Raw genomic sequence first — 24,765 nt, 5'->3', positions numbered from 1 at the left:
GTTTGTATCCGCTTCCCAAGATGTTAGTGACTACGGATGCTGTTTAAACACAGCAAAACTACTGGTGTGTCTGCACAACAGTTCTCCAATGTCCGTCCTGAGTGGTCTATTTGCTGTTGTTGAGTCGGCCACAGTAGCACTTTGATCATCACTGCAGGGCAAGTTTTTCTACATAGGTTGTCGCCTGTATCTGTCACGTTATGATACGGTATGTAACTGCGAGGGTTGCCCAGAAAGCAATGCACCGCTTTTTTTTTTCTTCAACAATTATTTTTGGAACATAATGAGCATTACACACACGAAAGAGTGGTGTTTTATCTACACGCCCTATCTCCAACCCGTTCTATGGCCTTCCTCCAGCGCGAAACAAGGGCACCTATGCCCTGTCGGTACCAATCCTTGTCCTCGTGGCGGATAATTGCCTCCACACTTCCTTTGCTGAGTGACAGATGCAGCGCCAACAGCCGAGTCGTAATGCATCTGTCCTCACGAATGACAACATCAGCTCACTGCAGCACGTCAGGTGTGACAGCCGTGGATGGTCACCCCAACCGCTGCAAATCGTGAAGCTCCACCGAATCGCCTTCTGATGACCTCACTCTCCATGGCCAGCGACTAACTGTACTTCTGTCGACAGCAGATGCTCCATAGACTTTGCTCGAGCGTTTGTGAATATTCCCCACGGTTTCTTTCTTTGCGGTGAGAAATTCAATGACGGCGCGTGCCTTTATACGTACATCACATACAGGCGCCATTTTGAAACCGTCCTGCAGCTACGCTATCTGTCGGAAGTGACGGAAACTTGGTGCGCTCACTCAGGAGACTTCAGATAATACACAACGTAACGTCTCGCATTCGTAGCATTGTTTTCGGCTGAGAAATAAAATGCAGTGCATTACCTTCTGGGCAACTCTCATAGTGAAGCAACTCGTACAGCTAAATAAACATGACATAGTTGTTTACCTTACATGTAAGTTAGTGTATTGTAACTGTATTACAAATATGTGCCTCGTTTGTAAAAAATTGTCACGCCAACTGTAATTTTCTTTGTGAGATGGTTTGAAAATGAACATAGATGTCCGAAACCAGTCAGCATCAAGAAATTAAAAAAAAATTCTCGATGCAGCATATGAAGGAGCTACAACCACTTATTTCAGTTATAAAACTAGTTGTAGACCTATTTTTTACCTGCACCATGCTACAAGTTCGTAAATATATTTTCGCATTTAGAGGAGAAAGTTGGAGATTGAAACTTCGAGAAAAGATCTCACCGCAGTCCATTCGGCGCATGTCCTCTACACCTACATCTACATTTATACTTCGCAAGCCACCCAACGGTGTGTGGCGGAGGGCACTTTACGTGCCACTGTCATTACCTCCCTTTCCTGTTCCAGTGCGTATGGTTCGCGGGAAGAACGACTGCCGGAAAGCCTCCGTGCGCGCTCGAATCTCTCTAATTTTACATTCGTGTTCTCCTCGGGAGGTATAAGTAGGGGGAAGCAATATATTCGATACCTCATCCAGAAACGCACCCTCTAGAAATCTGGACAGCAAGCTACACCCCGATGCAGAGCGCCTCTCTTGCAGAGTCTGCCACTTGACTTTGCTAAACATGTCCGTAACGCTATCACACTTACCAAATAACCCTGTGACGAAACGCGCCGCTCTTCTTTGGATCTTCTCTATCTCCTCTGTCAACCCGACCTGGTACGGATCCCACACTGATGAGCAATACTCAAGTATAGGTCGAACGAGTGTTTTGTAAGCCACCTCCTTTGTTGATTGACTACATTTCTAAGGACTCTCGGCCGGCCGAAGTGGCCGTGCGGTTAAAGGCACTGCAGTCTGGAACCGCAAGACCGCTACGGTCGCAGGTTCGAATCCTGCCTCGGGTATGGATGTTTTTGATGTCCTTAGGTTAGTTAGGTTTAACTAGTTCTAAGTTCTAGGGGACTAATGACCTCAGCAGTTGAGTCCCATAGTGCTCAGAGCCATTTGAACCATTTTTTTCTAAGGACTCTCCCAATGAATCTCAACCTGGCACCCGCCTTACCAACAATTAATTTTATATGATCATTCCACTTCAAATCGTTCCGCACGCATACTCCCAGATATTTTACAGAAGTAACTGCTACCAATGTTTGTTCCGCTATCATAGAATCATACAATAAAGGATCCTTCTTTCTATGTATTTTCAATACATTAGATTTGTCTATGTTAAGGGTCATTTGCCACTCCCTGCACCAAGTGCCTATCCGCTGCAGACCTTCCTGCATTTCGCTGCAATTTTCTAATGTTGCAACTTCTCTGTATACTACAGCATCATCCACTAAAGCCGCATGGAACTTCCGACACTATCTACTAGGTCATTTATATATATTGTGAAATGCAATGGTCCCATAACACTCTCCAGTGGCACACCAGAGGTTACTTTAACGTCTGTAGACGTCTCTCCATTGAGAACAAGGTGCTGTGTTCTGTTTGCTAAAAACTATTCAATCCAGCCACACAGCTGGTCTGACATTCCGTAGGCTCTTACTTTGTTTATCAGGAGACAGTGCGTAAGTGTATCGAACGCCTTCCAGAAGTCAAGGAAAATGGCATCTACCTGGGAGCCTGTATCTAATATTTTCTGGGTCTCCTGCACAAATAAAGCGAGTTGGGTCTGACACAATGTTGAATCCTACAGAGTAGATTCTGGGTTTCCAGAAATGACATGATACGCGAGCAAGAAACATGTTCTAAAATTCTACAACAGATCGATGTCAGAGATAAAGCCTATAGTTTTTCGCATCTGCTCGACGACCCTTCTTGAAAACTGGGACTAGCTGTGCTCTTTTCCAATCATTTGGAACCTTCCGTTCCTCTAGAGACTTGAGGTACACGGCTATTAGAAGGGGGGCAAGTTCTTTCGCGTACTCTGTGTAGAATCGAATTGGTATCCCGTCAGGTCCAGTGGACTTTCCTCTGTTCAGTGATTTCTGTTGCTTTTCTAGTCCTTGGACACTCCTCCACCTGCGCTGTCCAATGAGGTCGCTGGTTCTCAACCACAAAAATGAAGTTAGGACCGAATACAACTCTGAAAAGATGCTCGTGGGGAAGGAGTACAGCGCCGTAACAACGTAGATTGGTAAGTGTGCCGTGTTCAAAGATACGTTATGCATTATGCCCTCCTGCACCATAACACCTACTCCAGCGGAACGATGTTCTACAGTGTCCCTGGGTGAATTACGCGTTCGCACCTCTCGCCACGTAACACCATGTGAATCGCTCTTGTGGTCAAGGCGTTGTGGTGTGCGCAGGCGTAATACTCCATGTGCGTACTGACCTGCAAATCTTTTGTAACACCCCACCCGTTGCTTGTCCCATTTTGCATGTGATAAACAACTTACAGAGAAATTGGGAGTGGAACTGTACGCAAAAATAGATAAAGCTAGATTTAAATGTGACCCTGTCGTCCCTAATTAATCTGCAGTGGCAGTGTTGACGATAAATCACACCTATTTTTCCTTCCAAACATGAACGATCACAAACACTTAGGGTGTTCAGTGACATCAAACACATACACAAATATAAAAAATAAGTATAAGGGTAAATTCAGGATCAACTACTGAAGTAAAGACTCTACTGAATCACAACAATTTTATTATAACCTTCAGATCAATGCTAAATAAAACAAAATGAACAATTTACAATTTACCCTCCTAACTCGCACTGGAAGTGAGCTGTGACAAAATCGGTACAAGACGGGCTCTCTTATAAGCTGGTTGACCACCTCACATCGACACAAACGTAAAATACGAAGAACCACGAAACCCCAAAGTATTGTGAAGCCTCTGTGGAAACAGCAATTGCAGTTGATCCAACTATTTAACGTCACTCCTACCACAGGCCGAAGCGGGAGCCATCTCACCGTAATATTCCTGTTGCAGCGGCGGTCTGCGACGGCGACGGCGCGGCCGTGCGGTCAGCGTGTGGCGTCTCGGAAAGTACAGTCCTACAGTATTCGAACAACAGACTGCTGTCCGAAAAAAATCTCTAATTGCTACAATGTTTCCGTTAGCAATGAGCTGGCGCGGCTAACGTCCTCTCAGAACGAAAGACCAAGAGGGGAGACGACTTGGCTAACGTCCTCTCAGTACGAGAGCCCAGAACGGAAGACTTCTACAGAGAGTCGAGCAAGATCGCTCTTCACCTCTGTTTTCCCACCTCAACTTTTACCGAGCGAATCACATCACTAGAAGCTCTCAAAATACCCAGTTTGCCAGTGCCGACCAATGTACGGCCTGGCCATAGAACTCTTCTTCACAATTCTTTTGTTTCTACAAAATTTCACGAGTGAACTCTGCCCACGCCGGCTGGGAAGAACCATAGCTGTGGGCAGTAACGCGTTTACTGGAAGTTTTCTCCCAAGAGACCACTCGAGATTTTCCGGGCAAGATTCCCCATCGTAGCGAACACAGACTCCTGCATTGAAAGTTTTGTTATTCGGAACTCCTGGCCTGCCCCACTTCAGTTATCCGAAGGCGTAAAATTAGTGGGACATAGGCGAGAGCACTCACGGCAAAGCCCGTACAGCTATCCACTGCTCTGTTTAGGGAGTCACTTGAACAATTGCAGCCGCGCGTCCCTCAGAGGCTGGCGGCAACTGTGCCCTCTCTAAATGGATTACAGAACTTCCCCAGTTCACCATTCATGTCGTGAGGCTGTGGCCTTCGGCGGCTAGCCGGGGACGTAGCCGAACTCTGTTTCGCGCACTGCCTCTCCGCAAAATCTTATAATCACAAAATCGCAGAATTCTCGCTGTATCACCTAGCCAGTGTGCCGACGCGTTTCCACATAGATTTCCTACACCGTAATTTAGAGTATTATTCCAACAAACAACAACTACTTATCTAAATTGAGACACTATACTTCTTCCCCATATGCATCTTTTCAGCGCTGCAGTGGACCCTTATCATTTTTGTGGATGACAGTGCGCGACCGCGTGGAATAGTGCAGGTGGAGGGGCTGTTTGAACGGAAGGATATTCGTCGAACGAACAGCCCTGCCCGTCCCCCCGACTTGAATGCCATCGAGCACCTCAGGGTTACTTTGGGGAGACTGCAGCGCGTTGATGTGTACCAGCAACCATCCAGCAATTGTCGGCCGCGATGGTGAAGGAATGGAACGTCATGGCAGAAGTACTGGTTGCCACACTTGTGGTCAGCATGGGAGCACGTTGCAGAGTATGCACTGACGACCGTTGGGACCACGTACCCTATTAAGAACCACCTTCCGCCTTTTACAGTGAAGCGCCAAAGAAACTGGTATTCAAATACAGAGATATGTAAACAGGCAGAATATGGCGCTGCGGTCGGCAACGCCTGTATACGACAACAAGTGTCTGGCGCAGTTGTTACATCGGTTACTGATGCTACAATGGCAGGTTATCAAGACTTATGTGAGTTTGTACGTGTCGTCGGTGAGTCGGCGCACGAGCGATGGGACACAGCATCTCCGAGGGAGCGATGAATAGGGATTTTCCCGTACATCCATTTCACGAGTGTACCGTGAATTTTAAGAATCCGGTTCCAAGATGCTACTCCAGGCGGGTGTAAAATGAATGTGCACAACGGAAAATAATAAACGCTAAAATAAAGATTTGGCCCTGTCTGACTACCACCTGAAGGATCTCTTAATTCTATAAATTACAATCTAAACATAAATGAATGATGAAGGCACTAATACTACTAAATGATAAACGTTGTTCCTGTTTATATATTTATTGTAGATTGAAAAAAACCCTTATATTACAAAGTTTACATCTCCTAAGTAAATTACTGATCAATTGCCCGACTCTGCCCCTTATTATGACTGCGCGGTCTAATATCAATAACGCGAAATGACTGACATCATCTACGTACCAAAAGCCGGCCGAAGTGGCCGCGCGGTTCTGGCGCTGCAGTCTGGAACCGCGAGACCGCTACGGTCGCAGGTTCGAATCCTGCCTCGGGCATGGATGTGTGTGATGTCCTTAGGGTAGTTAGGTTTAACTAGTTCTAAGTTCTAGGGGACTAATGACCTCAGCAGTTGAGTCCCATAGTGCTCAGAGCCATCTACGTACCAAACACTAGAAGACACTACTTTCAAAGATGATCTACGGTGGTGTGGAACCTCAGTGGAAATAAACTAACGTGATCAGAGCTAATTAGCATTTATAGCCCTAATAAGCCGAAGCAATTTGCGATATCACCGTATGTACTGCGAACGGTGCGTCGAAGTGATGGTTCTCGTACTCGTCTGCGACGATGAAAGAACTCCAGCCAGAAATAAAATCAAACACTAGGACGGTAGAAGGCTGTCCTCTGATTAATATACTCTAATACTGTCTTCTCCTCTCTGTATTCTACAGACGAAAAACGCGAACTCCCAACCACAAGGACGGAGTTCAGATAGCGTCTCAACATAAGTATAGGCAGAGGAAGTGCTCTCAATTACTGAACGCTGCGTACTCAACGACGACCTCCAACCCGGAGGTGAAGTCCAGAATCGTATAGGTTCTAACTATAAACTCTCCTGAGAGCAAAGACTGCAAGTCCGTTTGTATCAACAAAGCTGATTCCGAGCGACCGTCACACACGGGCGCTCACAACGGAAGACCTCGTCACTCTCTCCACCGCCGGCCTCCCAGCAAGTCTCGGCTCCCCACCGTCGTAATTCTGAAAACGAATCATCTTCCCGGAACCACGGAATATTTTCCCTCTCTACAGAGTCTTCAGAACGCCGACCAACTATATTTAGTCTTTTGTCGTCCAGCGCGTAAAGTTTCCGACGAAAAACCTATACTCGTACAATGGTACGCTTCTGAGTAAAAATCCTTTGAAATAACCCAGACTGCGTGGTTTCAGAGGTGCCGCTTCTTCTCTTCTCTCACCTGCGTCCAAGATTTTCGCAGTTTCCGAAGTGTAATCCTTCCGGTTCGGCTACCAGACCAGCTGGTCGCGACTCTATTTTGCTCCAGCGCTTAGGGGCTACAACGTCCGTCTCCTATTTCCTGCGTTTAAGCATGACCAACACACCAGTATGGGCCTTCCACCCAGGGCTTGAGTTCCGTCTGCCGTTTCATTTCCACTGTCGTTCCAACCTCAACTAGTATGACAATAAAATCACTCCGTCACCTTTCATGCAATAAGCGTTAACGATTATTTACAAGGCGTACGTGACAATGTCAGTCTCCTTTAAATATTCATATATTCGATGTACTACCTATCAAATTACACTCCTGGAAATTGAAATAAGAACACCGTGAATTCATTGTCCCAGGAAGGGGAAACTTTATTGACACATTCCTGGGGTCAGATACATCACATGATCACACTGACAGAACCACAGGCACATAGACACAGCCAACAGAGCATGCACAATGTCGGCACTAGTACAGTGTATATCCACCTTTCGCAGCAATGCAGGCTGCTATTCTCCCATGGAGACGATCGTAGAGATGCTGGATGTAGTCCTGTGGAACGGCTTGCCATGCCATTTCCACCTGGCGCCTCAGTTGGACCAGCGTTCGTGCTGGACGTGCAGACCGCGTGAGACGACGCTTCATCCAGTCCCAAACATGTTCAATGGGGGACAGATCCGGAGATCTTGCTGGCCAGGGTAGTTGACTTACACCTTCTAGAGCACGTTGGGTGGCACGGGATACATGCGGACGTGCATTGTCCTGTTGGAACAGCAAGTTCCCTTGCCGGTCTAGGAATGGTAGAACGATGGGTTCGATGACGGTTTGGATGTACCGTGCACTATTCAGTGTCCCCTCGACGATCACCAGTGGTGTACGGCCAGTGTAGGAGATCGCTCCCCATACCATGATGCCGGGTGTTGGCCCTGTGTGCCTCGGTCGTATGCAGTCCTGATTGTGGCGCTCACCTGCACGGCGCCAAACACGCATACGACCATCATTGGCACCAAGGCAGAAGCGACTCTCATCGCTGAAGACGACACGTCTCCATTCGTCCCTCCATTCACGCCTGTCGCGACACCACTGGAGGCGGGCTGCACGATGTTGGGGCGTGAGCGGAAGACGGCCTAACGGCGTGCGGGACCGTAGCCCAGCTTCATGGAGACGGTTGCGAATGGTCCTCGCCGATACCCCAGGAGCTACAGTGTCCCTAATTTGCTGGGAAGTGGCGGTGCGGTCCCCTACGGCACTGCGTAGGATCCTACGGTCTTGGCGTGCATCCGTGCGTCGCTGCGGTCCGGTCCCAGGTCGACGGGCACGTGCACCTTCCGCCGACCACTGGCGACAACATCGATGTACTGTGGAGACCTCACGCCCCACGTGTTGAGCAATTCGGCGGTACGTCCACCCGGCCTCCCGCATGCCCACTATACGCCCTCGCTCAAAGTCCGTCAACTGCACATACGGTTCACGTCCACGCTGTCGCGGCATGCTACCAGTGTTAAAGACTGCGATGGAGCTCCGTATGCCACGGCAAACTGGCTGACACTGACGGCGGCGGTGCACAAATGCTGCGCAGCTAGCGCCATTCGACGGCCAACACCGCGGTTCCTGGTGTGTCCGCTGTGCCGTGCGTGTGATCATTGCTTGTACAGCCCTCTCGCAGTGTCCGGAGCAAGTATGGTGGGTCTGACACACCGGTGTCAATGTGTTCTTTTTTCCATTTCCAGGAGTGTATACCTAATGTGGTTGTAGATCAAGGCAAAGTATGTGGAAGGGTTCTTGTAATGTGCCACCTTACACGATAAAACATCAAATCTCCGACATAGCTGCGGCTGGAAAAAGATCCTGCAAGAACGGGACCAACGACGACTGAAGAGAATCGTTCAACGTGATGGAAGTATATCCCTTCCGCAAATGACTGCAGATTTCAATGTTGAGCCATCAACATATGTCAACGTGCGAACCATTCAACGAAACATCATCGATACGGGCTTTCGGGGCTGAAGTCCCACTCATGTACCCTTGATGACTGACGACACAAAGCTTTACGGTTCTCCTGTGCCCGTCAACACCGACATTAGACTGTTGATGATTGGAAACATGTTGCCTGGTCTGACGAGTCTCATTTCAAATTGTATCGAGCAGATGGACGTGTACAGGCATGGAGACAACCTCATGAATCCATAGATCCTGCATGTCAGCAGGGGCCTGTTCAGGCTATTGGAGGCTCTGTAATGCTTGTGGGGCGGGTATGGTTGGTGTGATATAGGACCCCTGATACATCTTGATACGACTCCAACAGGTGACGCGGACGTAAACATGCTGTCTGATCACCTGCATCCATTCATGTCCATTGTGCATTCCGACGGACCTGGGCAATTCCAGCAGGACACTGCAACACCCCATGCGTCCAAAATTGCTACAGAGTGGCTCCAGGAACACACTCACGAGTTTAAACACTTCCGCTGGCCACCAAAATCCCCAGACATGAAAATTATTGAGCATATCTTGGATGCCTTGCAACGTGCTGTGGTTCAAAAATGGTTCAAATGGCTCTGAGCACTATGGGACTTAACATCTATGGTCATCAGTCCCCTAGAACTTAGAACTACTTAAACCTAACTAACCTAAGGACATCACACAACACCCAGTCATCACGAGGCAGAGAAAATCCCTGACCCCGCCGGGAATCGAACCCGGGAACCCGGGCGAACGTGCTGTGCAGAAGACATCCCCACCCCGTCGTTCTCTTAAATGTTTATGGACCACCCTGCAGGATTCACGGTGTCAATTCCCTCTAGCACTATTTCAGACATTATTTCAGTCCATGCCGCGTCGTGTTGCGGCAGTCCTGCGTGCTGCCGGGGGTCCTACACGATATTAGGCAGGTGTAGCAATTTCTTTGGCTCTTCAGTGTATAATGCCTAAGTAACTGACATGAATCGCAGCGACTTTAGTTGTATTTACTTTCTTTGAATACATAGTGTCATATCAGTTCGTCTCATTTGTAACGTTCCCTGGCAACACTCACACTATTAATAAACTAAAATTTAACTGTACTATATACGCCGCTATGAAGCAATTTGTATATACTGTAATTATTTAACAAAAAATATTATTTAATTTTGTGTAAAGGACATTCGTTATTATTGTAATATTTTCTGTAGTAATATTCGCAATGTATTTATGATTGTAATATTTCTATACTCATAATGTAATTGCGAAATGTGTCAATATCTGCGATAGCAAAAATGTAAAATTCAGCCACAGAGGAAAATAATGTTGTAAGATTACAAAGAGATGTTAATGGTCAGCAGTAGTATAAAAAGCACCACGTAGTGTGTATTCTTTGTCGTCTTCCTCGAGAGCTGAGAGTGAGAGGAAGCTGTGACGTGGCATTTTATGAATGGGTAGACTTCTTTTGTCTGTATCTAGAGTTAGCCGCCATTAGAGGAGAAATTACAAACTAATGTAAGTTGAATTATTGTTATGTCTAAATACATTATAATTTAACAAAAGTGTGTATTACTAATGTAAATTAGCTTGCCCATGTCATCTATAATATTTCTTTAAAGAATTTTCAGCATTTTTAGCGGTGTTGCTGGGCTGTGCCGCGACCGAACGATTTGCTGCGGCGGCACATTAAAAAAATTGTTCCGCTAAGAAAAATTAACCAAACCCGTAAATCGGGAGCAGATAAAAATTAGCAGTGAATTAAGAAAATGTTTTTCTTTTACAGCGATCCTGAGACTGACGGAATTTATTACTAGTTTCACATTTGTGCATTCATAGGCGGATAGTTAACGTCGAAATTTAACAATTTTGGTTCTTTCAAATAACTTAAATGTATAGTGAAGTGTGTTTTATCAATGATAATTAAACGTCGGCTTGGCAATATTTAACCATTTTCTGCTAATAGAGACAGTCTTGTGTTCCATAGCTAACGCCGGGAAAGAATTCAGTAAATATTAAAAAAAAAAACCCTGCATTTAGAAAATGTGTGCCAAGGTCGAATTATGTAAAGGATTTAATTCTCAACTAAATATTCTTAACCAGTTAATATGAATTCACGTAATTTTAAATGTACTTAATTCTGTCTAAATGAATTTTTATTACCACACGTAAATAAGAGGTTCTACAACAAAGTTCGTACGTACAGAAGGAAAGAAAGGCAAATTAACTAAAAACAAATTTTTAAAAAAGGTAACTATTTATTTTTTTAAAATTTTTTTTTAATTTCATTAAACATTCCGTATTTATTTCACTTACCTTCTGTGCTATACTGTACCAGTCCCTTCAATGTACGGTCCAAGCTTCATCGAGCTATATTACTTGGTAGTGACGCAACGCTCAAAAGTTACTTTCGTCCTGAAGTTTTGCAAACCAGTGAACACTGAGCAAGTCGTGAAAGAAACGAAGCAGAAATTGGGGAAAGAAATGAATGTTCATGGAGAAGAAATAAAAATTTTGAGTTATGCTGATGACATAACGCAGAGGGTAGAGGACTCGGCAAATTAGTTGAAGGGAATATGTAGCCTCTTGAAAATAAGTTATAGGATGAACATGATCACAGCTAAAAGAAAGGTAGAGGAATGTAGTCGGCAAATTAGTTGAAGGGAATATATAGTCTCTTGAAAATAAGTTATAGGACGAACATGATCACAGCTAAAAGAAAGGTAGAGGAATGTAGTCGACACTCAGGGAATTGGATTAGAAAACGAGTAACAAAGAATAACGTGTTGTGATATTGAGGCAACTAAATAAATGATGTTGGCCGAGGCAGACAGGATATAAGATGCAGACTGGTAATTTAGGAAGAAAAGCATTTCTGAAAAAGATAAATTTGTGAACATCGAATTCTGGCATTAGGAACTTGCTTATTCTGTATAAGAAATAGTAGTAAATAATAATAGTGATGCTGTAACTGTTGGTTGGTATTATTTACTGACGAAATGCAACCTAACGCTAGATTGCGTACTTACGGCTATCCTGTGTGGCCGTTTTTTAGTACAACTTAAAAGGAGAGTGAGTTTATTAATTGATCACCGATGCGTCGGTTCTCGATTGTGTTCAGGAGACGTACGGATTGATTATGCGAAGGGGTTTTCTTAATTGACCTTTTGACCCCGATTGCCTTCACGCAATCACAATCTTCGATGAAAATACCTAAGGGACCTATTTGAATATAAAAATGGAAATGAAAGCAAATTAGTGGACTTTCGTAAGCGAAAGATTAACAGATCGGAAGTTGAACACATTAGAGGTCTCCCAAATACAATCGAGACACCGCGATAAAGAGCGAACCTGTAACAAAGCTCATATACATTTGAACATCATTTTTGGTTAGTAAAAGAAAAGAATAAAAAGAAAATTACTGCATCGTAAAATATTAATATATTTTGAACAAATTGGCTTTAAGCTTCTAGACATTGACAAATACACAATAAATACATGGCTTTATCTGATATTTCGTTTGTACATGGCGCAGTCGAATAATCGCTGCTCTGTCAGTCCGTTCCTTCTTAACAATTAAATGTCCTTGCTTGTGCGTAAGTACATTATATCTTCACCCGAGTAACCCAAACGATTGTTCGTCGTTTCACATAGTTTCACACAAAATAAAAAATACAGCTTGTAGCAATGCTATGTAGTACGTCTTAACATGTCGGCGACCAAAAGTACAAGGGATAATGAAGTCCCTAGAATATTTCTTAACAAAAGACAGATTGTTCTTTCCTCTGTTACGCAGCTTCTTGCTATCAAGCGCTGCGGCAATGATTTTAAATATCTGCTCCCAGCGGGTCATAGAATTTATTTAGAGTATTTAAAGGCTGGACGCGCTTCTTGGTATAGGCGCACATTAAAAAGAATATTTTGTCTTTTTACTCTCGCGCTGTGATTCTTAGCATTTTTACGAACTAAATCTCGTTGGCTGTCCTTTTCTGTTATGGCAAATAACTCATATGCAAAGTATCTGCCGGCCTGTGTGGCCGAGCGGTTCTAGGCGCTTCAGTCTGGAACCGCGCGACCGCTACGGTCGCAAGTTCGAATCCTGCCTCGGGCATGGATGTGTGTGATGTCCTTAGGTTAGTTAGGTTTAAGTAGTTCTAAGTTCTAGGGAACTGATGACCTCGGATGTTAAGTCCCTTAGTGCTCAGAGCCATTCGAACCATTTTTTTGCAAAGTATCTGAAATCCAATAATATTACAGAATATACATTTAAATGTTGGGATGTCTTTTCGGGAGACATTTGTTTGGAACGAGTACAGAAGTGAAACGTGTACAGTAAACAGTTCAAACAAGAAGACAATACAAGCTTTTGGTACGTGGTGCTAAAGAGGAATGCTGAGGTTTAGATGGATAGATCGAATAACTAAGGTACTGAACTGAAACTGAAGTAAATAGTCAGGAAAAACCTGACTTAAAGAATGGGTGAGTTGACAGAATACATCCAGAGTCGTGAAAGAACTGACATTACGGTAATCGTGGAAAATCTGTGTGCGTGTGTGTGTGTGTGTGTGTGTGCCGGGGGGCGGGGGGGTTAACGATAAAAATTGTAGAGGAAGACCAAGGCTCGAAAACAGTGAGCAGGTTCAAATGGATGTAGACTGCGGTAGTTTTGAACAGATGAAGAGGTTTGCAGTTCGGATTAAGATCACAACAAAGGCAATGGAACTTAATCGACAGTCGTTGTTGACACACACCAACCGCGAATGGAACAGGGAAGGGGCAAAATGTTCGTGGCAGCACACACATTCTTAGGTGGTTTGCGGGCACCTGGACAGTGCTATGTAATTCGGAATCGACCACCGGATGTCATGAGAGACGGATTCACCAGTATAAAAGGAAGCAGGGATTGTCGTGTTGTCAGTAGAGAAGCAGTAACAGCCGAATGAGTGGGTTAAGAGAGTTCAGTGATTCCAGCGTGGACCAGTCATGAGTGCCACCTAAGCAACGTATCCACCAGAGACATTTCAACTCTCTTAAATTGGCCAAGTCGACATCTGGTGATGTGGTAGCGAAGGTGGAAAAACGAAGGAACAGCCGCAGCTAAAGCATGACCAGGCAGACGAACAGGGACCATCGAGCGTTGTGGAGCGTGGATGCAGCAAGTCATGTGAAATCAGCAGAAGGAACCACTCGTCAGTTCCAAAGGTCTACCACCGGTCCAGCTAGCAGTAAGAATCGGACAGTTCCTTATTAGCCCTATATTTCTGTAGTCAATGGTAAACGATGCTTGAGATACTCCAAAGAGCGACGCCATTGGAAACGACTGTTTTGAAATGTTGGAAACAGATGGGATAGTTTGGGTTTGCCGAATGCCTCGAGATGGTCACCTGCCATCATGTGTAGTGAAGTCTGGCGGAGGCCATAGTATGGGGGTGTTTTTCGACGTTAAGGTGTTGACCCTTTAGTGTTCTTAAAAAAAATGTAAATACCAAGTAATATGGGCCCTTTACAGAATTGTGTACCACATACAGTAGAGGAACAGTTCAGAGGCGACTAATGTTTCTTTCAGTGTGACAATGCACCCAGTCATAAAGCAGCAACTGCCAGGCAGTGGTTTGTGGATAAAACTAAAGTCACAGTGATTCAAGTCAGTAGTATTGGCGCAACCTATGTTCTGAGCCACTCTGTGTTGTTGCCAGATATATCCAAGATGGCGGCGACGACATCATCCAAGATGGCGGCGTGTAGAGTTGGCAACGCACATGACGTCATCCAAGGTGGCGGATTTTGGCGGCAACTTTGAAATGAGCTAGCGCGCCCATAGTTCCGATCTGAACCCAATGGAACACCTTCGGGATGAGTTGGAACATCGACTTTGGTTCAGACCACAGCATCCATCGCCATCACCTTCTCTGGTTCGGCTCTTGAGGAAGAATTCGCTGACATTCTTCCAAAGACATTCAGACGCCTCATTGATTGTGTCGCCAGTGCTCTTCGATTTTTACAGTGGTACTCTAAGGATTTGGCAACGAAAAAAGCATGCCAAATTTAAAATAACGCAAAATCCCCAAGAGTGGCAAAGCTTTACAGAAGTTCGAAATATGGCGCGTACTTCAATGCGAGATGCTTTTAATAATTTCCACAACGAAATTCTGTCTCGAAATCTGGCAGAAAACCCAAAGAGATTCTGGTCATACATAAAGCACACCAGTGGTAAGACACAATTAATACCTTCACTGCGCGATAACAACAGTGAAGTCACTGATGACAGTGCCACTAAAGCAGAGTTATTAAACACGGTTTTCCGAAACTCCTTCACCAAAGAAGACGAAGTAAATGTTCCTGAATTCCAATCAAGAACAACTGCCAAGATGAGAAACATAGAAGTAGATATCCTCGGTGCAATACCTTGCAAAAGGTGGGGTAGAAGAGTTTATTTTTTCAACTCGTTCATATAGTTGGAAAGATTAGAAAACCGAGCTTTGCCAACAAAATTTCGCTTGGGAAAACTTTCTGCAGTCAAAAAACTTGAAAAATTTTGGCATTTTTTCAGTTTTTTCAAAATATCTCAGTTTCATTTGCTCGTATCGCTTTAACGTCTAGTTTATCTTTTAAAGAGCACGAAATAATCTACAAATTTGATTCTTGCCATTTTTTTCTACTCCCAATATCTAAGGCGCTACAGCGCCTAAAAAAATACCAATTTTTCAAATTTTGAGCATACTAGCAAGATACCTTATTTTTGAACACTATTTTTTTCTGTTTCTGTTTGTGTAGTATAAATACATTATACATCATGTTATATGTTGGAATTTACCACCTCACTTTCAGTTATTCAATTTCTCTGTATGCAACATGAGGATTGCAGGGCACCCAACTATTGTGATTCTTACATCACTACCTCAAGTTCACTATGGGGCAACTCTGCCCTGTTATTTGTAAAACTATAAATATAAAAACACATCATTAAGACACACACACACACACACACACACACACACACACACACACACATACACACGCTCACAAAATAATTTGTCTCAGGAAACTGAACTATTATTAGCAGCAATAGGCAACCTAATTAGGTAGGTACTTATTCTTGTGTATAAAAGCCACGCAGTTGACTTTAAAAATAAGTAGCTTTATTACAATTACAATGCATTGTCAGTTACTAAAACATGTTGACAGTTCTGGGTGTGCAATACTTGTAATATCGCACTTTAGTGCACTTGAGACAGATATGAGCATCGCTTCCAACGTTTTGATGGGCCAGGTTCCTCAGTGTCACCAGAAATACCTTGAGTTACGGATTCAGGGTCTGTACATAGAGTTGATCCCAGATTGACCTCTTCTTTAAACAGCGAGTCAGCCTGAGCAAGTTCGTTGATTTCGTCAGCGGTTTCCTCAACATCCTCCATAACATCTTCTTCACTGTCTTCATATAAAAATTTTGGCACGTTTTCATTTCTTACAAATTGAAGAACATTTCAAACCCGCTTTTCTGCAGGAGCACGCTCCGCCACATTTCAGCTTGCATGAGGACGAAACAATGTGAAGAAGTGCTTCAGGTGCTGGATCTTGGCTCATCATAACGGGTTTTGGACCGTGGTCACTGTGATTCCAGCCCCATTTCTCAGGAGGTTTCCAGTTTCCCATCCAACTTTGGACTTGTTGGTAAGTCCGCAACGAATGATGTGCAGCATCTTGTGTAGGTGGCAACCGTGCAAGATTCAGTTGGCTTTTTGTGGCAGACTTGGCGAATAGCTGGTACCGAAAATGGTCTAGTTCTTACATTCTGTGTGATGTCTGTTTGTTCTATATCGTGTCTCCCTACCACTTTCGCGCAACGACGCTCTGTGCGTGTTTTTTAGGGAATTGACTAGTTTGAACCTGGGACCTGTTGCAGGTAAGGAGACGTCAGACCACATTTGACATGTAGAATTCCGAAGAGTTCAGTGAGACTAGCGATGATATAACCGAATACTTAATGATTTCAGCGTCAGCTCCACTGCACTGCCTGTAAAAGAATCTTAATACTAACTAAATTTAGTAGAAGGGGTTCAAGGCTTTCCTATTTTTAGTTAGCTGGTAAAATAACGTCGAAGAAGCAGTTAAGTTTACCACTGGAAATTTTATTCTACTCACAAAACATTGTTTATAAATTGCACTATTGATAAAAGGAAATGTTTTAATACAGGATGGTAAAAACCAACTGCGTTCAACAAAAATGTGAACGAATATTCCCTGAATGGGTTTCCAAGTTCTACAATGGATTGAAGGATGACCTATGCCATATCACATCTATAATCTAGGTTTAAATTAAGTTTCACAAAAGAGAAAACTATCAAAATGGTCTACAGTGACCCTCAATTATTTTTAATTACTTATCTAACTTGTCGTAAATTACAGTGGCTGATGTGGCTTCTCAATAACTATATAACAGAAAAATTATCGCGTTTCAGATTTTTACTTTAAGTGGCAAATGTGAACACCATGAGCTTTAATTGACGATCGACACTAGTATTACGCAAAAAAAGGGGGTGTAACAGATGAGACTTCTGCAGTTCTGAGTGAAGCTTTATGTGCTGTTATGCGGCATCGCATGCGTTCATTACCTTGTTGGTGTTCGTCAGGGGGCGGCGGACAGCACAGCTCCGCTCACCTCGCCGTCTCGGAAGCAACTCTCCTACGTAACTTCTCCTTACTACAGTTTACCGAAGTTGGTTTAAAAAAACTATCTGGGTGTGTTTTCATCTGACCAATCAGGGACTCAATGTTAAACTTAAGCTCCGCCTACAAAAATTCTGTCTATCCAATGAGAAACGTTATACTTTTCGTGGTGGGGCAATGTTTTTTAAAGTTTGTAACGTAACAGAGACGCGAAAAAGTCTCACGCTAAAACTTGCAGCTGGTGTGATCCTTTTAGCGTTATCGTAAGATCTATACTGTTCTTCTGGAGGGCTCTATCTTTTAACATGGGCTGGGGGGTGGTCCTGACGTAACAGAGACGCGAAAAAGTCGCATGCTAAAACTTGCGGGTAGTGTAGCCCTTTTTGTGTTATCGTAAGATCTATACTGTTCTTCTGGAGGGCTCTAGCTTTTAACATTGGCTGCGGGGTGGTCCTGACGTAACAGAGACGCGAAAAAGTCTCACGCTAAAACTTGCGGGTGGTGTGGTCCTAGCGGTTAGCTGGCGACGTGGGTGTCCGTCCGTCCCTTATCGTAGGGCCTTCCAGCTTAACACGGTTCTGCTCTCGGCTTCTGTTCTCGTTTCTCCCCTCGGAACTGCGTCTGTCTCACGGTGGGAAGGTATGACATGCATTTAGGCATTCTTGTGTTAGTCTGTGGTATTCCATTTGCTCACTCGTTACTCGTATTACTTTGGTTAATTTAATATCACGATTTATTCGGAGCTATGTGACATACTACTGGATTTGCTTATCATGTCAGGGTTTTCATGGAAGGTGTTGGATTTGCCTGACACCTTACATAGTGTGTGGGAACTGCTGACACCTCAACTATACAATACGATAGTAACCTGTTCTCCTGCTGTTATTATTTCTACATGGGTAGCATGTGGTTTATTGAACGTGCAAAGAGCTGAGGTTAGGTGTTCATTTTTCATTTTTCGCAACAATATTGCAGCACTTAATTTTTCCTTGACCAAAAAAAGCGGATGTTGTATCACATCCGCTAAAAGCGTAAGTGAACAGAATATATTCACTGTCAAACTTGTAAGCTGCAGTGGAAAACCACTTGTCTTCTGCATTTCTTCTTCCTGGCTTTAAGAAAAATACTAGAGTTTTCAATGCCTTGCCCCAAATCTGTCATGAGCACAAGCAGGTCAACATCTTCTCCTACAATGACAAAACTTCCAAAATCTTTGGTTCTTGAAATGGCAGATGTTACAATCATAAAGTCAGCATCTTCTTGTGCCTGGAGCAATTCAATGCTACACTCCAGAAATTCCTTTTTAAGAAGTGTGATCAAACGCATCTTGTTTCGTTCGTTGTACAAGAACTTGTCCTGAGGGACTTGGTTCACCATCTCTGATTCAACCACAACGTCAACCGAAGAATGTTTTTTGGACCTACGAATCCTTTCAGCACTCCTTGTGCTACATTTGTCTCCCTCACATGGATACCCATCAAATACAATAGCAAATTGAGATCCAAAATGACGTTGCAGGTAAGAAACATAGCTTTGGGCTATTGACTTGAAGCAAACATTTCGAGTCCAAGTCACTTTGTGGATAAGGTACCCTCCATCAATGACAAAAAATTTACTCGGTCCACCTGACTTCACATCTTCCACTGGAACGAAGGCCAAAGAATAAATACGCTTTTGTCCGCTAAAGAACAATTCCTACATACTTTTTCTTATAACTGATCATTAACGTCAATCAACTGTAGAAAATGTACGGCACCTGCATGCAAGCGTATTACATATTGTAACACAAATGAACTTCACGCAATCCGACGTGAATGTGTTCGTAGTTACTGAATGTGATGCTGTTTGTCCTGGCCCTGCAGCAGAATGAGATGGTAAATTACAATGAATAACATGATGAGTAATATGTTTATACTACACAAATAGAAACTGAAATAACAGTGTTCAAAAATTAGGTAATTTGCCACTTTGCTCGAAATTTGAAAAAAATGGTATTTTTTGACGTGATGTAGCGCCTTAGATACTGGGAGTAGAAAAAAATGGTAACAATCAAATTTGTAGAGAATTCTGTGCTCTTTAAAAAAGAAAAAAGACGTCAAAGCGATAGGAGCAAATAAAACTGAGATATTTTGAAAAAACTGAAAAAAGTCCGAAATTTTAGAAGTTTTTTGACTGCAGAAAGTTTTCCCAAGAGAAATTTTGCTGACAAAACTTCGTTTTCTAACCTTTCCAACAATATGAACGAGTTAAAAAAATAAAATCTTCTACCCCACCTTTTTCAAGGTACAGGCTTTTTTTCTGACAGTTTCACTGGACTATTAATAAAGGCAAGGCCTCCGGTCCAGACTGTATACCAGTCAGGTTCCTCTCAGAGTATGCTGATAAAGTAGCTCCATATTTAGCAATAATATACAACCACTGGCCCACAGAAAGATCTGTACCTAAAGACTGGAAAACTGCTCAAGTCACACCAATACCCAAAAATGGAAGTAGGAGTAATCCACTGAATTGCAAGCCAATAACACTAACGTCGATTTGCAGTAGGGTATTGGAACATATACCGTATTCGAAAATTATGAAGTACCTCGAAGAAAACGATTTATTGACACATAGTCAGCACGGTTTCAGAAAATATCGTTCTTGTGAAACGCAACTAGCTCTTTATACTCATGAAGTAATAAGTGCTATCGACAGAGGATGTCGAATTGATTCCATATTTTTAGATTTCCAGAAAGCTTTCGACACCGTTCCTCACAAGCGTCTTCTAACCAAACTGCATGCCTACGGAATATCGCCTCAGTTGTGCGACTGGATTCGTGATTTCCTATCAGAAAGGTCACAGTTCGTAGTAATAGACGGAAAGGCATAGAGTAAAACACAAGTAATATCCGGCGATCCCCAAAGAAGCGTTATAGGCCCTCTATTGTTCCTGATCTATGTTAACGACATAGGAGACAACCTGAGTAGCCGTCTTAGATTGTTTGCACATGATGCTGTCATTTACCATCTTGTAAAGTCATCAGATGATCAAAACGACTTGCAAAATGATTTAGATAAGATATCTATATGGTGCGAAAAGTGGCAATTGACACAGAATAACGAAAAGTGCGAAGTTATTCACATGAGTACTAAAAGAAATCAGCTACATTTCGATTACGCGATAAGTCACACAGATCTGAGGGCTGTAAATTCAACTAAATACTTAGGGATTACAATTGCAAATTACCTAAATTGCAACGATCACACAGATAATATTGTGGGTAGAGCAAACCAAAGACTGCGATTCACTGGCAGAACACTTAGAAGGTGCAGCAGGTCTACTAAAGAGACTGCTTACACCACACTTGCCAGCCCTATACTGGAGTACTGCTGTGCGGTGTGGGATCCGCATCAGGTGCGACTGACGGACGACATCGCAAAAGTATAAAGAAGGGCAGCTCGTTTTTTATTATCGCGAAATAGAGGAGATAGTGTCACAGACATGATACGTGAATTGGAGTGGCAATCATTAAAACAAAGGCGTTTTTCGTTGCGACGGAATCTTCTCATGAAATTTCAATCACTAGTTTTCTCCTCCGATTGCGAAAACATTCTGTTGGCACCCACCTACATAGGGAGAAATGATCATCATGTAAAATAAGAGAAATCAGGGCTCGCACAGAAAAATTTAAGTGCTCGTTTTTCCCGCGTGCCGTTCGAGAGTGGAACGGTAGAGAGACGGCTTGAAGGTGGTGCATTGAACCCTCTGCCAGGCACTTTACTGTGCATAGCAGAGAAATGACGTGGATGTAGATGTGTAGAGGGTCACCTGCCATCATGTGTGGTGAAGTTCGAAGCAGGTCATAGTACAGCATGGGGGTGTTTTTCGAGGTTAAGGTGTGGTCCCTTTGTGTTGTTATTGTGGTCTTCAGTTCTGAGACTGGTTTGATGCAGCTCTCCATGCTACTCTATCCTGTGCAAGCTTCTTCATCTCCTAGTACCTACTGCAACCTACATCCTTCTGAATCTGCTTAGTGTATTCATCTCTTGGTCTCGCTCTACGATTTTTACCCTCCACGCTGCCCTCCAATGCTAAATTTGTGATCCCTTGATGCCACAGAACATGTCCTACCAACCGGTCCCTTCTTCTTGTCAAGTAGTGCCACAAACTTCTCTTCTCCCCAGTTCTATTCAATACCTCCTCATTAGTTATGTGATCTACCCATCTAATCTTCAGCATTCTTCTCTAGCGCCACATTTCGAAAGCTTCTTTTCTCTTCTTGTCCAAACTATTTATCGTCCATGTTTCACTTCCATACATGGCTACACTCCATACAAATATTTTCAGAAACAACTTCCTGACACTTAAATCTATACTGGATGTTAACAAATTTCTCTTCTTCAGAAACGCTTTCCTTGCCATTGCCAGTCTATATTTTATATCCTCTCTACTTCGACCATCATCAGTTATTTTGCTCCACAAATAGCAAAACTCCTATACTACTTTCTCTCATTTCCTAATCTAATGCCCTCAGCATCACCCGACTTAATTCGACTACATTCCATTATCCTTGATTTGCTTTTGTTATGTTCATCTTATACCCTCCTTACAAGACACTGTCCATTCCGTTCAACTGCTCTTCCAAGTCCTTAGCTGTCTCTGACAGAATTACAATGTCATCGGCGAACCTCAAAGTTTTTATTTCTTCTCCATGGATTTTAATACCTACTCCGAATGTTTCTTTTATGTCCGTTGCTGCTTGCTCAATATACAGATTGAATAACACCGGGAAGATGCTACAACCCTGTCTCACTCCCTTCCCAACCACTGCTTCCCTTTCATGCCCCTCGGCGCTTATAACTGCCATTTGGTTTCTGTATAGGTTGTAAATAGCCTTTCGCTCCCTGTATTTTATCCCTGCCACCTTTACAATTTGAAAGAGACTATTCCAGTCAACATTGTCAAAAGCTTTCTCTAAGTCTACAAATGCTAGAAACGTAGGTTTGCCTTTCCTTGATCTTTTTTCTAAGATAAGTCGTAAGGTCAGTATTACCTCACGTCTTCCAACATTTCTGCGGAATCCGAACTGATCTTCCCCGAGGTCGGCTTCTACCACTTTTTCCATTCGTCTGTAAAGAAGTCGTGTTAGTATTTTGCAGCTGCGATTTATTAAACTGATAGTTCGGTAATTTTCACATCTGTCAACACCTGCTTTCTTTGGTATTGGAATTATTATATTCTTCTTGAAGTCTGAGGGTATTTCGCCTGTCTCATACATCTTGCTCACCAGATGGTAGAGTTTTGTCAGGACTGGCTCTCCCAAAGGCTGTCAGTAGTGCTAATGGAATGTTGTCTACTCCCGAGGCCTTGTTTCGACTTACGTATTTCAGTGCTCTGTCAAACTCTTCACGCAGTATCATGTCTCCCATTTCGTCTTCATCTACATCCTCATCCATTTCCATAGTATAGTCCTCAAGTACATCGCCTTCCATCTGAGCTCTTGATATTCACACAAGTGGCTCTCTTTTCTCCAAAGGTCTCTTTAATTTTCCTGTAGGCAGTATCTACCTAACCCCTAGTGATATATGCCTCTTCATGCTTACATTTGTCCTCTAGCCATCGCTGCTTAGCCATGTTGTACTTCTTGTCGATCTCATTTTTTAGACGTTTGTATTCCTTTTTGCCTGCTTCATTTACTGCACTATTATATTTTCTCCTTTCATCAATTAAATTCAATATTTCTTCTGTTACCCAAGGATTTCTACTAGCCCTCTTTTTACAAATATTTCATCCCTCAGAGCTACCCATTCTTCTTCTACTGTATTTCTTTCCCCCATTCCTGTCAATTGTTCCCTTATGCTCTCCCTGAAACTCTGTACAACCTCTGGTTTAGTCAGGTTATCCAGATCCCATCTCCTTAAATTCCCACCTTTTTGCAGTTTCTTAAGTTTTAATGTACAGTTCATAACCAATAGATTGTGGTCTGCCTCTGGAAATGTTTTACAATTTAAAACCTGGTTCCTAAATCTCTGTCTTACCATTATATAATCTATCTAATACCTTCTAGTATCTCCAGGATTCTTCCATGTATACAACATTCTTTTATGATTCTTGAACCAAGTGTTAGCTATGACTAAGTTATAAAGCACTCCGTCTTCAGGCCACAAGAGGCCCATCGGGACCACCCGACCCCCGTGTCATCCTCAAGTTGAGGATGCGGATAGGAGGGGCGTGGGGTCAGGACACCGCTCTCCCGGTAGTTATGATGGTTTTCTTTGACCGGAGCCGCTACTATTCGGTCGAGTAGCTCCTCAATTGGCATCACGAGGCTGAGTGCACCCCGAAAAATGGCAACAGCGCATGGCGGCTGAATGGTCACCCATCCAAGTGGCAGCCACGCCCGACAGCGCTTAACTTCAGTGATCTCACGGGAACCGGTGTATCCACTGTGGCAAGGCCGTTGTCATGACTAAGTGATGCTGTGTGCAAAATTCTACCAGACAGCTACCTCATTCATTTCTTACCCCCAATCCATATTCACCTACTATGTTTCCTTCTGTCCCTTTTCCTACTCTCGAATTCCAGTCACCCATGACTATTAAATTTTCGTCTCCCTTTACGGTCGCATGTTCAAATCCTGCCTCGGGCATGGTTGTATGTGATGTCATTAGGTTGGTTAGGTTTAAGTAGTGCTAGGTTCTAGGGGACTGATGACCTCCGAAGTTAAGTCCTATAGTGCTCAAGGCCATTTTAACCATTTTTTTCGTCTCCACTACCTGAATAATTTCTTTTATCTCATCATACATTTCATCAATTTCTTCATCATCTGCAGAGCTAGTTGGCATATAAACTTGTAGTACTATGGTAGGCGTGGGCTTCCAGTCTATCGTGGCCACAATAATGCGTTCACTATGCTGTTTGTAGTAGCTTACCCGTACTCCTATTTTTTTTATTCATTATTAAACCTACTCCTGCATTACCCATATTTGATTTTGTATTTATAACCCTGTATTCACCTGACCAAAAGTCTTGTTCCTCCTGCCAACGAACTTCACTAATTCCCACTATATCTAACTTTAACCTATCCATTTCTCTTTTAAAATTTTCTAACCTACCTGCCCGATTAAGGGATCTTACATTCCACGCTCCGATCTGTAGAACGCCAGTTTTCTTTCTCTTGATAACGACGTTCTCTTGAGTAGTCCCAGCCCGGAGA

This window comes from Schistocerca nitens, chromosome 4 (assembly GCF_023898315.1).
Source record: "Schistocerca nitens isolate TAMUIC-IGC-003100 chromosome 4, iqSchNite1.1, whole genome shotgun sequence".
Classification (NCBI taxonomy): domain Eukaryota; kingdom Metazoa; phylum Arthropoda; class Insecta; order Orthoptera; family Acrididae; genus Schistocerca; species Schistocerca nitens.
The sequence above is the reverse complement of the archived record's forward strand: the minus strand, read 5'-3'. Positions refer to the sequence as shown.